General features: G+C 38.4%; 1 protein-coding gene across 2 annotated transcripts in view; it reads left to right on the plus strand.

Annotated features, from left to right (window-relative positions):
- The first annotated feature begins 9,700 nt into the window (after window positions 1-9,700).
- Window positions 9,701-12,054, plus strand: part of LOC125463642 (myocardin) — a 600,727-nt gene continuing 598,373 nt past the window's right edge. For both annotated transcript variants that reach the window (XM_059653806.1, XM_059653807.1), the window contains exon 1: window positions 9,701-9,857. The gene's annotated coding sequence lies outside the window, so the exon portion shown is untranslated. The remainder of the gene's footprint in view (window positions 9,858-12,054) is intronic.

The following is a 12,054-nucleotide window of genomic DNA, read 5'->3' on the forward strand; positions in this document are numbered from 1 at the left end:
TGAAGTGATAAGATTCTAAATTAACCCTTCCTTAATTTTGTTTTCTCTCTCCAACTTTATGATGCTCTTTAAGCCTACATTCTAATAAGCTTTTTCTGCTCTGCTGTCTTCTTCAGTGGCAGCTGGTGACTATTAGAGTTCTGCAGAGGTCTGTGTTGGAACCGTAACTATTCACTTCATATATTAATTATGTGAATGAAGGAATTGAGGGCATTATTGCTAAGTTTGCAGATGACTCAAAGATAGATGGAGGAGCAGGTAATGTTAAGGAAACTGGGAGCATGCAGAAGGACTTGGATAGGCTAGGATAGTGGTAAAAGAACTTGCAGGTGGAATATGAAGTGGGAAAGTAAGAAACTATGCATTTTGGTCATAAGGCTAATGATGTAGACTACATTCTAAATCGGAAAAGGCTTCAGAAATCTGAAGCATAAAGGGACTTGGCAGTTTTAATTAAGTCTTCCGTTCAGGTTAACATGCAGATTCAGTTGGCAGTTTGTGATAGGCAAAAGCTATCTTAACATTTATTTCATCAGGGCTGGAATACAAGAATAGAGATGGACGGCTGAAATTGTAAAAGGCTCTGGTCAGACCTCATTTGGAAGCATATAAGCAGTTTTTAGGCTGTATGCCTATGGAAGGGTGTCCTGGCATTAGAGGGTGTATAGACTTTAGAAGGATGAGGGCAAATCTGATTGAAACTACAGAATACTGAGAGGCCTGAATCAAGTGGAGGTGGGGATGATGTTTCCACTAGTAGGAGAGACTAGGACACTATGGCACAGAGCCTCAGAGTGAAGCGAGGATCCTCTGGAACTGAGAAGAAGAGGAATTTCTTCAGCCAAAGGGTGGTGAATCTGTGTAATTCATTGCTGCAGAGGGCAAATCATTAAGTGTATTTAAGACAAAGATGGATAAGTTCTTGATTGGCAGGGGAGTCAAGGCTTACAGGAGAAGGCATGAGAACGGGGTTAAGATCATGTCAGCTATGATCGAATGTCATAACAGACTTATTGGGCCAAATTAGCTAATTCTGCTCCTTTATCTTATGGCTTTATGATCTAAGTAGTATTGCTGCTGTCAGCCTGAGTGCGGTAGAATACAGTGAGGGTCTTGGTTTAGGGAGAACACTGTTTTGCCATCTTCTCCTCCTGGATACTTCTCTAATCAGAAGAAACTTCCATTTTAAAATACCATGAATAAACCATCTTTAAAACTCAACATTACACTTTATTTGATTATGCTACAGTTCTGTTGCAGGCAAAGTGATTAGCTGAAGAAGAAGATAAAGCACTAAATTCATATGTGCTTCGGAAAGCCTCTCACCCACCTCTGAGCACTGACTATTTACACCTTGGTCAAGTTGTATTACTTAAGTTTAGACATTAGAAATGTTGAAATAGCAGAGTGGGAATATTCCTTCCCCTCTCTAATTCCACCTGCCTGTTCCATCGTTGCATAGCTTTATCTATGTCAATACCATTTCACCAATATGCTATTCCTATATCCCTTGATTCATTAGTATCTAGAATATCTATTGTTCCTTGTTTTGAACATGCTCAATAACTGTTGACTTCCACATCTGTCCAGTGTAGGGAGTTCTGAAAATATACTTACTGCTGATTGGAGAAATTTCTCTTTATCTCAGTTCTAAAAGGGTTTTTTTTATATCAACCTGTATCGATATCTTATTCTCAAAGTAAAAGGGCAATAGGCTAGAAGTCTCCAGCCAGCCAGTCATCTTATATAACTCAGACGAGCGGCAGCAGTAAAATGATGCCGACAGCATATTTATAACTTGCAGTAGCTCATGGACATCAATCCAAGTGTATTCACATTGCACTGAATGCTCCATGAAGGCATGTGCGTGGCACATCAAGGAAAGCAAAGGATTAGTTGCCAGAGTATGGTGCACGATTTCTCTGTGATGCAGCACAATGTATAAAATGCTGTTGGTTTATAATGTAAGTTAATACTATGCCAATTTGGCAAAAGATGGGCATCCAAACTCTTGACAACATCAGTAGTGACAAAAATCACCATTATATTAACTGTTCCTGCAATCTCTATTCAGGTCTGTTGGTACTCAACTGAAAGGTATCTTATCACTTCAAATAGGATGCCCACCTCAACATCCCTGCCCCTCACACCGCACCAACTCCCTCCTAGTTTGTGAATGGTCTCCTGAAAATAAAATATCTCCGAATTGGATTGGATTGGAAAAAAAGGTATCATAGTCCTTTGCTTCACTGCTAGAGCTTCATCTCTACTGTCAGAAACAGGGTAGGTTTAAAGTGACAAATAGATCTTTAAGAGTCATTAACAATCAACTTCCTCACTTTCTCTTTTTTCAGGAAGCCTCCCTAAAAAAAAATCTATTAGAACCTGCTAGAACCTCATTCTTAACCTTTATTTAAGAAAAAAAAACTCAATTTAGCTTTCCAATTTAGCTGACCACTGAGATTATTTCTTTCGTATGTTTGACCATTTTGTCTATTTAAAATGTTGATACTATTCAGTTTGTCACATGATAAATTGTACATGTTTGTCAGACCATTTTCATTTTTCATGTACCATAGTCTTAGTGAAGCTGTTAGCATCACCTTTCTTCTTGGAGTCACAGAGTCAAACAGCATGGAATCGGCTTAACTTGTCCATGCGAATCAGGTCTCCTAAGCTGAACTAGGACCATTTTCTTCAATCTTCTTTCAGTCCTGATCTCAACCTTCTATTTTTCACTCATTCAGAAGATGTGGGCATCACTGGCTGGGCAGCATTTATTGCCCATCCCCAATAGCCCAGAGGGTAGTTCAGAGTCAACCACATTGTTGTGGGTCTGGAGTCACATGTAGGCTAGAGCGGGTAAGGATGGTAGTTTCCTTCCCCACAGGTCATTAGTGAACCAGATGGGCTTTTCCAACAATTGCCAATGGATTAATGGTCATCATTAGAATGCTAACTCCAGATATTTATTGAATTCAAATTCCACCATCTGTCATGGTCGGATTCGAACCCGTGTCCCCAGAACATTACCTGGGTCTCTGGATTAACAGTCCAGTGATAATACCACTAGGCCATTTATCTCCCCTACACATCCATCTGACTTCTTTCTCCCGCTTCTGTTTCTATCTTCAGTTTCTTCTTTAATTGCTGCCAGGACGAGGCTGTCAGATCTTTGTTTCTAATGTCAGTACCTAGCATTTTTTCTCTTTGTAACTCTACTGAATGACCTTTGGTTTCCTGACCTTCTACACTGGATCTAACAGACTCATTTGTTTTTCTGCCTATCCAGCTGCTTCTGCACATCTTCACTCTGTCAACATTTTGACAGCTGTTGTGTAAATTTTGCCCGCTTTCTTCAGGGTCCAATTCTCACATCACTTATTAAAATTGTAAAACTGCTAAGATTGTAAATATGCCGTGTTTTGGGTAGATTTCATACACTTTGTTGAAAACTGATAAAGCAGCTGAGAGACTTTCATAGTGTAGTTACAACCTACAGTAAATATTGACCCATTTAAGGAGTAGGTTCCGTACTCTTAAATGGGCCTAAATGATTAACCCTATGCATCTTAGGGATTTGAAGATTTATTGAAGTTTTGACCCAGGTAAGGTTCTAGCTAATAATGATGCAAAATACTACGACAGTTGCTAGAAATCAAAAACAAAAAGTAAAAATGTTAGGAATACTCGAGAGTTCTAGCAGCATCTGTGGAAGTAGAAACGGAGTGATGAATCAAATGTAGGTAGGAAAGCTAGGTATGAAGTGGATTCAAAAAAACCTACAAAAACATATAGAAAGGTTAAGTGAGTGGGTAAAGATCTGTCAAATGGAGTATAATGTGGAAAATAGTCCATTCTGGCAGATGGAATAAATAAAATCTAAATGATGCAAGGTTGCAGGGGTCTGAGATGCAGAGGGATTTGGGTGCACTAGTGTATGAATCATAGAAGGTTAGTATGCAGGTAGAACAAGTTATCAGGAAAGCTCATAGAATGTTATGATTTATTGTGATGGAAATTGAATGCAAGAGTAAAGTTTATGTGCCAAATATATGGGACATTAGAGACACCACATTTGAGTACTGTGTGCAATACTGTTCACCGTACTTATGGAACGATTTTAATGCATTGGAAGCAATTCAGAAAAGGATTGCCAGATTAATACCTGAAATTGCTTTATGAGGAAAGGCTAGACTGGCTAGGCCAATATCCTCTAGAGTTTTAAAGATTCAGAGGCGACTTTCTTGGAAGAAATTAGTTCCTCTGGGGACTTCACCAGATGGATGTTGAAAGGATATTTCTTCTTGTGGGAGGATGTGGAATTGGGGCTCATCATTTAAAAATAGGTTGTCGTCTACTTAAAACAAACGAGGGATTTTTTTTTCTCCCAGACAATGGTGAGTCTTTGGAATTCCCTTCCTTAAAAGGCAGTGAATATAGAATCTTTAAATATTTTAAGGCAGCAGGAGATAAATCCTTGATTACCAAGGGGACAAAATCTTATTGGAGTTAAGTAGAAATGTAGAGTTGAAGATAAAATCAGATCAGCCATGATCTTATCGAGTGATGGAGCAGGCTAGAAAGGCCAAGTGGACCACCCTTGTCCCCTATTGATACGTTTGTACATGTTTAAGGTCAATTGTTTTTTGAAAAGTCGTCAGTTTTTCTTCTTCCTTAGATGCTCCCAGACCTGCTGCATATTTCCAGCATTTTATTTCTTTTATTTCAGATTTTTAACTAATAAATGTTGTTTTTATCATGAAAATGTCTTTCTCATATTTGCAGTGTCATCTTCAAAGAAATAGTATGAGCATATGCATTTTTGTCATCTGCCAAATTAACATTACCTTCATCACAGCTTATTAAGAATCCATTTTGAAATGATTGAATGCTAAAAACAAGAGAGTGATGCCACTTGTAGTTTGCTATATGTTAGCCAATGTAATATATGACTTACCAACATTGTGGGCTGAAGGGCCTGTTCTGTGCTGTACTGTTCTATATGCCAGAGAAAGTTGGATTCTTGTGAGATAGGTGTCTCAATGTTTATTTACAACAGTAACAATTTACAAGGCTATAATATCACAGGTTTACACACACAGTCTACAGTTTGTACTTACTAATATTATGGTTCATTTCATACACATAGCTGACTGAGAGCGCTACATTTACTCCATGGTGCAGACAGACTGAACAAACATGATGTTGGTACCTTTATACTGAGATATTGTGTGTTATGATGCCATTTCACTGTTAAGGGTAGAAGCCTTGTCTGATGTGGAATCTTTGCCTCCACAGAACAAACATTTTTTTCCTGACTTTATTCATTTCATTGGACTTCCTATTGTTAGCTTTTTATAAACTTAGCTCATTTTTTGCAAATGTGATGGCAAGAGGCATTTTGGATAGATGCATCAAAGCAGGAAGCTTTGCTCTCAAATTAATGGTCGGAGAATCAGAACAGAGATGTTTTCCTATTCCCAATGTCTGGCAAGTTCAAGCGTATCTTTCCTGCTGAGATTGTAAAGTTCACTCTGAAAACATTTCCAAGTTTTGCATGATATAAGGACAGTAACTGGAGCTCGAAAAGGAAACAATAGCTGAGTATGCATGAGGAAGAAGCAATTTCTGGAAAATTTTAAATGTGTAAATAAATTTGATCCATATAAAGGCTGTATATCCTGGGTGTAATGAAATGTGTGTGTTTTTTATGTACGTATATTTATTTTTTAAGAGTTTGGATTTCAAAATAGTGGCATATTGTTGTTTTTTAAATCTGAATTTCTATAATGATTAACTAGTTTTCCTGGAACCATGATTTTAAACCAGTACTGTATGTGTCAGACATGATCATCCTCCTGGAGGGTGAATGGAAGTTTATTTATATTGTGAGATTTTTATGACAGGAGAAGGAAAAGAACTTTAAGTCATTAGCTTAACAGAAGCTAGGACGAGCAAGTTTTTTTTTGATTCGTTAAAAGCTTCCAAATTCAATTCAAAGGAGGCGTGACTGAAGTAGATGTAAGAATAAGCTTTCGGAGAAAAAAGAGTTTTTCAGAGCAGTTAAGGGAATAAGTCATCTCAATTTAAGCATTTTAGCTGACAAAAAATTCCACACCAGCAGTGTTTTGTTAAAAATCCGCATTTTTTTAAAAGTTAAGGCTGGAAAAGTCTAAGGTCTCAATAGTGTGAGGGTTCAGGAAAAATGTCATCCCCACTCACAAGACAGGAATTGAGGAAAGAAAAGCTGTTAAAGTCAAACTTACAGGGAATGAAAGTTTGAGATAACAAGGTGTAGAGCTGGGTGAACACAGCAGGCCTATCAGCATCAGAGGAGCAGGAAAGCTGACGTTTCGGGTCTAGACCCTTCTTCAGAAATTCAAAGGAGGCCTGACTGAAGTCAAATGTAAGAATAGACTTTCTGAGAAAAAAGAGTTGTTCGGGGTAGTTAAGGGAATAATGAATGAAATTTTCTCTGCTCTTTTTTCAGTAGCAGTGAAGTGATGGTCATCAAAGAATCGCTACAGTGTGGAAACAGGCCATTCAGTCAACACCGCCCCTCTGAAAAGCGTCCCACCCAGATCCACTATCCTACTCCCAATTTCCCCATGCCTAAGCTAAACATCACTGAGCACTATGGAGAAGTTAGCATAACCAATCCACTCTCTGTACACTTCTTTAGACTGATGGAGCACCCAAAGGACACCCACACAGATATGCAAACTCCACACAGACAGTCACCTGAGGTTGGAATCAAACCCAGGTCCCTGATGCTGTGAGGTGGCAGTGCTAACCACTGAGCCAACATGTCACCCCATAATGGTGTTGGGGAATAAATGGGATTTTGTTTAGCTATATGTTTTGAATCTTTCAAACTGTTACATTTAGATACCTTTTTCTTAATTTCTCCTGCGTACGATACTTATTGTACGCTCCATTGAAAGCCACAATTTTTTTTTCAAATCAATTAAGTTAGTTTTTTTTCTGGGATCTGACTTACCTAGTCATAACATCAGCTGGGATCATAACATGGGTATTTTCTGTAATTATGGACACTGAAGAGAGGGAGATGTCTACATGAATTCCATTTAGAAGTGTACTGTAATAAAGATAATTGTGTCATGTTCATGTTGTGCAGTGGAAAGCACACATTTCAGATCACGAGAGGATTTGGTCTCCTTCCAAAATCTTTTGATGGTAATCAGGGTGAGAGAGTGAGTGACAAATGTCAGCCTTGGTTCAATGATGATAATATTATTTACTCTGAGTCATACAGATGAGTGCTTAATCCCACTTTATAGACTTGACAATTAAACCAAGGCTAAAATTTTAGTCAAATACCGAGGGAGCTCTGTACTGTTGGAGATGCTGTCTTTCTGGTCAGATTTTAAAAAGACGATCAGCTGCCCTCATGAAATATCTTATGGCTCTGTTTGAAACAAGAGTGCAATTTGAGGAGACTGCAGGAGAGGGAATATTTACAAAGAGTTCAAGTTTTAATAGTGCATCCATGGAGCTGCATAACAGATGTGCAAAGTGGGAGAGCTTTTCTCTTAAGTAGTGCATCGTATGAAGAAGAATTGAGGTCCACCACTTTGATGAATTAAAATGGTCAGTCCTGGACCTAGAAAAGAACCTATACGATAAAATTATTTGGATAGCCTAAATGTTTCTGTATTTCTTGGCACTCGTGAGAGGCTAGTGTTTCACCAAGTTTTCATGAAATAGTTGGAAACAATAATCTTTCTCTTGTTTCAGAACACTGACCAAATTGTGCAACATGATCCATTGTATCTGTTTTTTCTTCTGGGTTTTCTCCCTCTTTGGCAAAAAGGCTGTAGTGGGGTACTTTGCCTGTGAAGAGATCTTCTTTAGGTAGTACTTTGTTTTAGCACTATCACATGCAGAGTGAGATGATAAAGAAGTTCACCCACTAACTAAATTCTTACCTATGGAAACATTTTGATAATATTTGTCAAATATGATTCCAAAGTGAATTTTCTTTAATGAGAAAGAAAATCTGGCTGAGTTCAGCTGATATTTCTAATGAGGGGATGTAGTATGGGCTTAAAGTGCAAAGTTCCCTCATCAAATTCTAATTGCATGCAGCAATGTATAACTTTAAGTTTGCAGCTTTGAAGGGCATGTCTCATTAAATAAATGATGACCTTATAACCATTTTCTATCATGACAGTATCCAACTGACTCTACAAGGCCAAATATTAGCTGACTTATCCTGAGAAATATCATGGATTGTATCTACCTTCTCAGTGAAAAGACAGATTTTATTTACAGTAATTTTGTTTTAGGAATTTATGAGTATTTAATAAAACATTTATACAGTATTGGTTCCAATCTATTTCATCTTCTGAAACCTCCTGATTCTGATGTTTGTTTGTTTTGAGAGTTGGAATGGGAGAAAAAAAACAATTGCGTGACATCAGCTATAAGCAAAATCATGTTTCTTCTTTTTAAAAGCAAACCACAGTGCTTAGAATCAAACATCAGCGTGAGTAATTAGTAATACAATCTTTGGAAGGAGTAAATAAAACATTTAAAATAAATAATAAACATTTACAACAGCCTTAACAAACTATTATGCAGAAACGTGGTCAGTAAAACCACCAAGTAGGATGGAAGTTCATGGTCAGTCAGAGATGTTAAGGGTAGTAATTTCCTCACTCATCCAAAGCACCCCTGGCTCGAAGCAGAATTCCTGCCTGGCCCAGATGTGGTGAGATAGACACAAAAATTGAATAACTGTTCAAATATCATTAATATTGAAGCATTTTGGTTATGCCTGTGTTGCGGATAATCATATGAATGGTGAATTGGAGTTAGTTTCTTTAACATAATTTTGAAACTTGTTGACACTGTTGTATAATATGGCATATCTCTATGATGGAAGTGCCTTTTGTTCATTACATAGTTCTAACTCCATGCACTTCACATGGAGAGTTCTAGCAAGTTTAGCCCTTATCAGGGCTGAATTGATGTCGACATCCATTTTCCTATGGGTATGAATCTCAATATTTTGGCAGTATTAAAATTGACATGACCACACACTACAGCCTCTTCTCACCATTTTGCAGTGCAGTGTATTGATGCACTGATTGATCTCTTACTGTCCATTGAGAGATAGATGTGCATACATGATAGCAATAAGCCTTATCCTGTTGGGAAAAAGTGCTGTTTACTTTTGCAACCTCTTGAAAATGGGCCTGCCCAGCTCCAATTTACCTCCTCCCAAATTGTAATGTGAATTTTCCATACCGATTGACTAATCTATACAGTGTGCTTCATATTTCCACATTGCAAACTGAATATAACTTCCATAAGACTGTCAAGTCTTATGTCAAATATTAACAGATTTTTTTTAGCCAATTGGTCCTTTTTTCCAGTCGTACAACACACTTTTGCAACAGTTTGATCTTCGTCATTTTTTAAAATAAAATCTGGAAGAGATAAGGATCAGAATTTATTCGACGGTTTCCGTCAGCAAGATGTTTTGGTTTGACTCTGTCCTTAGAGGAGCAGCTTTCAAAGCCGGCTTTGCTGGAACGCTCCTACATTAACACGCTGAGCATCAACGCGAGCTCGGCTCTTTCCGCACTTAAGGGTATTCGGCTCTTTCCGCCAGCTCCATTCCCTGCTATAACCAGCAGCTTGTCCGCTGGAAGTTCCAGTCTCCCTGTAGCTCACTTGCAGCTGTCAGGTCTCTTGTTCCAAAATGTGAGAGAGAGAGAGAGAGAGAGAAACAAATTGTTACACAGGGAAGGAAGTCTTTCCTCTGCAAAACTTAGCAATAAGCTGCAAGAAACTGCGACCTTCACACTCAGCGTCAGGACGCAGAGGTAGTTTTTAAACTTTACGTTTGCTTCCCCCGCCACCCCTCACTACGCACTCTGGGTTGAATGTTGAAGTAGTTATGTATTTCTCTCAATAGCAGGAAGCTTTTGGTACCTGCAGGATTAAACTGATGTAATAACTGCTGGTTTGCAATAGGTGGGGCAGTGAACACTTAACATTCAAATTTTATGTTTGCTCAAGGTAGTTGGAATCTTTCTGTTGACAGAATGTTAATACATAGCTGTAGGCTATCCACTCTTTCGCTATTCTCTCACAACTATTTTCATTTAATTTTCCAATTATGTCGAGTTTGTCCCGGCAGGTGGAGTAAAAGAGATGTTGAGTATATGTTTATCTCTATGCATCACCTGAATGACTGAAATGAAAGTTTTGAGTCAGTAAACTTGTCTTCATTTTTTTTAACTTTTTCTTTTCATATTTTTGTAATAAACATCTTTTGAGTAAAATGTGGCTGTTAATGAGATTGTTGACAGCTCCAGAAACTGCACTGTTGGAGCGTGGGTCTTAGGACCAGGTTTGAGCTAGTTGGCACTGGTCTGCCTTCTGCTAAGATTATGACTAGGCAGTCCTTGTGATGCAGGGATAGCGTCCCTAGCTCTGAGTTAGAAGCTCTGGGTTCAAATCCCTCCTTTGGATGTGGGGCCAAGAAAGACTAGTGCACCCCAAGCAGGTTGATTCTCGGGGATTTGTGCATTGGTAATGTCTGTATCTCTCGGCCAGACCTCTCATCTGTCCAGATGCAATTACTGTGTGAACAGGCTGATTAAAAATAATAACATCTGGCTGTCGTGTCACCCCCACTTTCCTGTTTGCATCCCCCATGACTCCCATGTGTATCAAAAATATCTAACGTGAATAAATTCAAAAATATGGCCATGAACATGAAAATGTTAACCCACCAAAACATTCCTCTGATAATAATTACCTCACCATCATCAGCTTATTCTGAATGAGAATGTGGGATTTGAAACAGAAACCGGTCAGAGATGGGGACACTTACCAATGCACAAATCCCCTCTCACATCAATCTGCTTGTGGTGCACTCATCTTCCTTGTCTTGAGGGGATAGATGGCCGACTTCTGCTCTTGCTTCATTTGTGTGTATGGAAGGAGACCTTCACATTGAAGTATGAGATACCCTGTTTGAGAAGAAAATTTTATGACGTGCTCACACGTTTTAAAATACTGAAGATTAACATTTACTGGAAAATTATGTTCACTGTTGAAGTTAAAGCTAATTCTTTTAGTTTATTCTTCTTTCCCTCTTCCTGAAGGTTTTTACTTTTTAGGGCTCAGGTGGCAGTCACCTCCCAGAATCCTTGCCAAGGTGATTATTATTAACCGATAAATGTTGTCATTCAGTGTGACAATGGGACATCCAAGTTCGGTCTAGCCTCATCTGGCAGTGCACACTCCTGTTTTCAGGAAGAGCTAAAGAATTCCCCACTTCTTAACTCAGAGGTTATCGATAGCTTTCAAAAGATTTCTGGTGTCGTGAATTCAACTTTGAACTTTCCCTGATCCTGTTTGGAGTAGTTACTCATTCTACAATTCTCTAAAGCATTTCTGAAAAAGAAAATTTTTAAGATTACCAAAATGAAAGACCAAAGCCAGTTGTCCAGGAGAGGATGATGAATTTTGAAGAGTGTAGGGGGTAAGATGAAGTAAATTGAGAAGCGGCAAAAAGAATATGGCATTGGGGACAAATTACGGGAATGGAGTAGCAAATAGTTTGGCAGTTGTCTCACGGCACATTGTAAAGGAAAACCAGCAAAACTTGAGAATGATGGTACTTCGAACAGGAGTTCCATTTTAAAATTTCCAAGATTAGGTTGGACGAGTCCCATCATTTCCAAATGCTACTGTTATTTTTCCCTTCTGAAGGAATATTCTTAACAAATAAGTAATTTTGACTCTTTAACTAATGGGAAACAGTCAGCATAAATGTGTCATTTTCAGGTCAGCAGAATACTCTATGGGGTGCCACAGATCAGTGCTGGGGCAACTAATATTTACTATCTATGTTAATGACTTGATTGAAGGGACAGAGTGTATTGCAATCAAAGTTGCTGATGACACAAAGGAAATCAAGTTGTGAAGAGAATGCTAAGTCCGTAAAGGGATGTAGATGGGTTAAACAAGCGAGCACAAGTTCAACAGGTGGCATATGATATGGGAAAA

Source organism: Stegostoma tigrinum, chromosome 22 (genome assembly GCF_030684315.1).
Source record: "Stegostoma tigrinum isolate sSteTig4 chromosome 22, sSteTig4.hap1, whole genome shotgun sequence".
Classification (NCBI taxonomy): Eukaryota; Metazoa; Chordata; class Chondrichthyes; order Orectolobiformes; family Stegostomatidae; genus Stegostoma; species Stegostoma tigrinum.